This window comes from Pundamilia nyererei, unplaced genomic scaffold, assembly GCF_000239375.1.
Source record: "Pundamilia nyererei isolate P.nyererei 1_Seehausen unplaced genomic scaffold, PunNye1.0 scaffold00234, whole genome shotgun sequence".
Taxonomy (NCBI): domain Eukaryota; kingdom Metazoa; phylum Chordata; class Actinopteri; order Cichliformes; family Cichlidae; genus Pundamilia; species Pundamilia nyererei.
Genome location: NW_005187635.1, coordinates 359,621 through 364,615, shown reverse-complemented (window position 1 = coordinate 364,615; position 4,995 = coordinate 359,621). Strand labels below are relative to the sequence as shown.

Here is a 4,995-nt window from a genome sequence, read left to right as displayed (position 1 = left end):
ACACACACACACACACACACACACACACACACACACACACACACACACACACACACACACACTGTCATCTCTTGTTCAGCTTGCGTTCTGAAAAACTCCCTTTCCCATCACTATTATCACTTCCAAGCCATTCTGACTAGGCTGGACTCCAACTGTGACTGATCATTAGGGGAATGTAGACCACAGCACTGGGGATCAATGGTCTTTGATGAACTGGGACGGACGGACAAATGAGGTACACCCCCTTTGTGTACAGATTATAAGGAGTGACAGCATGACACGGTGGGAAGAATGGGGATCGCTGTGGCATACTGGCTGAACATGTGGATGCAACAGCAGAACAATGTAGCCTAGTGCGGGTAAATTAGTATGAGATCAGGGAGAGGAAACAGTGAGATATGAGAGATAAGACAGAAACTGGTTTGGGAAGCCAATCTCCAGCTGCGTTTGATGTATCTGGGCTAACATTATTATCAGCTTCCAGCTAAGACACACATACTAACTCAAGGTTTCTTTCTTGTTTCTGAAATGTAAAAAGATTTCAAGCCAGAACATTATTTGTTTTGTTTCATATACCAGTTTAATAAGCAGCTTATTAGTGTGTTCACTGAATGCCCTATTCAGTGCCCATTATGAAATGTACCCTGGCTAACGTCAGGTGTTTTGTAATGAGGGGGCAGTGAGATTTGGGTAACTGGCATTCCCACGGAGTTATTACTGTGCCTAAATGAGCAATAACCTCAGTCATTAACTCAGTTTATGCATGCTGCTTTTTAACTGATCAGACACAGAAACACAGGCTCAGCTGTTACCTGCACACATGACTCTACCACCTATGTTACAGAATAACTGACAGAAACTCCTGAAATTCATAAAGTCAGAATAATAAGTCGCTTACTAACGGAGAGTTCCCAACACTAAGCTTCATTGTGAAATTGAGCATGAAAAGGAACATTTTGCCACAGTGAGAAAGAAATTTGTTATAATGGTTTAAACTTTGTAGCCTCCAACGCTACGGTAGTAAAACAAGCTGCTCATTCATTCTGGGGCATGTTGATGTAATCTAACCACTCTAAGCATAAACTCTGACAATTGATTATTGGATTCTTTTTTATTTTCAGAGGAATCTGGCAGAATTTTACCAAAGGTAAGGTTGCGGATTAATTACATAACAGACTTATGTTTTGTTCATTATATCCACAAAGGCTCTTACATTATCAAAAGAACAGAATAATCATTATCATCATTGGGGAAAAAACATCTGTGTCAGCTCAAACAAATAAACCTCCTTTTCGTGGTCAGCAATGTCCTAAAACTGTTAAAGATCTAACGACTTTAGACAAAAAAATTGAAATGAATTTGAATAAATGCAGCCAAATTCATCCCTAGTGTTGTTGCTGTCTAATAGTTGCTGACTATGTTCTTTTAACATTTTCCAGGCATAAGTGTCATATTTGAGAAATTGATCCCAATAGGCTCAGCTGCTCCAAACTTCTGTACTACGCTTGTTTGTTTTTTCCCAGTGCTAATTACTTACCCTAGAAAATATTTCATGTATGTATTTAGAGCAGTTTCCTTCTCAACAAGAACATACTACAGGAACTGAATATACAGCTACACATACCTGTTGCACATACCTGTCTTGAAGATGCCCTCCAAATGATAGATTCCTGTGTAATACACACTTGTCTTGCTTCAATTCACTGATGTGTAATCAGCAGAACAGGACTCTGTCTGCTCTCGGCTCTCACAATGCCTCAGAGCCCGGCTCTCCTCATTTGTGCACACCAACACCATCAGTCCAACAATTGTGCACGCCCACATTTGCATTTCATTCACCCACAATCACTAATACGTGGACAAATATGCATGAGAGTGTGCTCAAACACATGTGCTCCAGGCTTACTCTGCTGTCATGGATTTGAAAATATGTAGTAATAATCCTATTGGACTGGATTGGAGTTGCATCGCATTTAAGACAATAGTGTTAAGCTACTAGCTAACAAGAGTAGGCTTGGTTAGCCTTAGGAATAAATAGACTGTGCTCTGCAGAGACAGACATTTCATTCAGTTTATATAGTGCCAAATCACAACAAGAGTGGCCTCAAGGTAAAGATCCTACTAAAACTAATCTTTATCTTTCCATGAAGCCAGATGGCACACACCAATTTGTTAAACTGCAGGAATGACTTAAAGACTTTCATAGTGATTACATGCTGCGTGACCAAATTTCTGTGCATATTGAAGGTATTTCCTTTCTTTCAAAGTCAAAGTCAACTTTATTGTCAATTCTGCCACATGTACAGGACATACAGAGAATAGAAACTACGTTACTCTCAATCCCTAGATAAAATAGCAAATGAACATTTAAATATAAGAGTGATTAAAAAATGCAGGTAAAATAATTAAAAAGTAAAAATTTAAATAAATACAATACAATTTTACATATAACAAGAAAGCTATACAAGAAAGTTGTGCTGTGTTGGCTTCATTACTCCAAACAATATAAACCCATAGTTTACAGTCCCACAAACCAATAAAACCAAGTCCCTGTCCTAATGAGGACACACATACAATCTTTCTCTCAGTATTAAGGTATGAACACACAGCAAAGATGAAAACCATCTTTAGAAACATGAACAAGTATAAACAGAGGCTCCAGCCTGACTGCTCATCGCTGCGTTCGTCAGCTGCTGAAGTTCAGGGTGTGGCTGCTGGGCTGGGGTCAGCATTCACTGAGCTTTATTATCGCTCTGGATTCTTGGCTGGCTTAGCGTTAGCATGCTATCTGTGCAGATGCTTGCAAAGAGCTGAAGTTGTGTTAGGAGGATAATGCACATGTTTGTATTCTGGTTTTCACTTTATCATCGCACTCTGATCCGTGCATAGTAATAGGTCAGTTTAGCACAGGTTTCCACACAAACTGGCCAGAAAAAAAAACACTAGGTCGTGATGTATTAAAAGATTTTTATCCAGACCAAATAAGGTCATATTTTACTGTACGTCCAAAACTCTGAGGTTACTGGATTCAGCAATAGGAAATTTAATTGTGCATCAGTTTAACTTTTCATGAAAGAACATGAAGTGACAAGCTTGTTTTAGCACTTTGCAATCTTGACAACACTAGTATACCCTCTAGATGCTCTAAATCACTTTACCTTTAGAAATCTAAAAGGAGCAAGATATATTCTTACAAAAGCTTCAATTGAGAGTTAATAGGCAATAAATGCAAATACCAAGGTGTCCATAATAAAACAAATATTTAATCTACTCGCAACATCTCTCTCCAATGAAAAATATAACTGTTGTTTAAAGTATAACTTTTGATTAAGTTAAAAACATCCAGTCTGTAAGAAGAACTTACTAACACTGTAAGAGTAATTCTCTGAGTAACTGATTACAATGTGCCAGTGTCCTTTATGCCTTTTGAGCCACTGTCTCCTCAGCTTGAGGAGCTGCTGCTGTTGGTTGATTCTCAGGCTGCTCTGGACAAAGCTCCTTGGTAGGATCCATCACAACAGGCTCAGGCAATTGATAACACTTCAGCTGAGCTCTGAACTCTTCCAGCTCTTTCTGCTCCACCTCCCTCCTTCTGCTCAGCAGGTACAAGTCCGTAGAAATCCTCCTGCTTGATTTCACAAGCCACCTCATTACCACACAGTCTGGGCAGGACGTGTGGAGGAAATACATGCTGAGGCTGAAACGACTCTGCACATCAAAGGTAAAAGTGCTGCCTTCAACTGAGATGTTGTACCGCAGGTATTGGCATTGATCACCAAAGCGGTTGATCTGGGTATAAGACAATGTTGAAGCTTCGCTGGAGTTGGAGAAGTACATCGTGATGCTGTCTCGACGTCTCAGAGCCTCCATAGATGGTGAGTGATTGAGACTGCCTGCGACTAGAGCCCAGCTGCCCTCGAAATGATGAGGAACCAGCTGATCCAGTGGGTGAACCAATCTTTCACAGACTAGAGGAGCTGCCTGGCTCCCACACATCAAATAAATGAGAGTGACTGCACACACAGCAACCAAGCTGTTTCTTGAAGGTTTTCCCATTCTGTGGTTAAATGTTTGCCTTTTATTCTCCAACCTTTCATTTATTTTATTTTCTCACCAAGACTGGAATTCAATTAGCAGGCTTGTCTTTTTATAACAAAAACCTGCATCAAAAAAATCCACCTTTTCAACACAGGATAGGTTCATTATCTGTTATCTAAATGTGGATTCCATTATTGTGACATCAAAGACATTTTGAAATAGTGGAAATTTTTGTGATTCTTATCCACATTAAATTGAATTTTGAGTGGCTATTTATCTTGGAACATCATGTCCAGACTTGAACTTTGTCTTTGTTTGCTGTAGATATTGAGCTGAGGCTAAACATTAAAAGCAATACACGCCAGACTGTCGGTGCTGACGAACTCTTTCACCAATTTTAAAATTCTATAAATACACATTAACAGCAGCAATGCATGCAATCATTGGTTGAAACTTAAGATAAAAAGGGCACAACTGTTGGCACTGAACTGAAAGTTTTTTGTTTTTTTTAGTAAAATCGTCCTTTCTGTCTTCACCGTTGCAGAAGATTTTAGAAACACATGTGTGAGCAGCACATATTCAAATGACACTTTAAATATTGCATATATTTTTGTTGTTATCACAGTAAATCTTGTCTACCAAAATCTGAATGTTCCACTTCTTCTTGGTGGTTGTTGTTTTACATTTATTATTAACTAGATTATTGTGATGAACAGTGTTTTAATTATTGCACCATGCTAATGAATGAACAAATGCACCAGATGGAGAAGATGTTTATTAACAGGATGTACTGTAGGAAGTACTGACGTTGGTGATCACTTCATTAATTTGACAGTAGTGCAAGAGGCACAAATTGTTACCAACAAAGTTAAATATTATATCCTCTGCTCATGTCTGTGACTTGCATGTGATCAAATCAATTTTTTTTTCTATTTTTAGAAATATTACATATTGCCA

At 38.7% G+C, this 4,995-nt stretch overlaps 1 protein-coding gene across 2 annotated transcripts in view; it reads right to left on the bottom strand.

Annotated features, from left to right (window-relative positions):
• The window catches only part of misp3 (MISP family member 3), a 10,876-nt gene extending 8,995 nt beyond the window's left edge, over positions 1-1,881 (bottom strand). The window contains exon 1 of one of the 2 annotated variants that reach the window (XM_005748943.1): positions 1,625-1,881. The gene's annotated coding sequence lies outside the window, so the exon portion shown is untranslated. The remainder of the gene's footprint in view (positions 1-1,624) is intronic. The other variant, XM_005748942.1, reaches the window with a different exon arrangement.
• Positions 1,882-4,995: the final 3,114 nt, after the last annotated feature.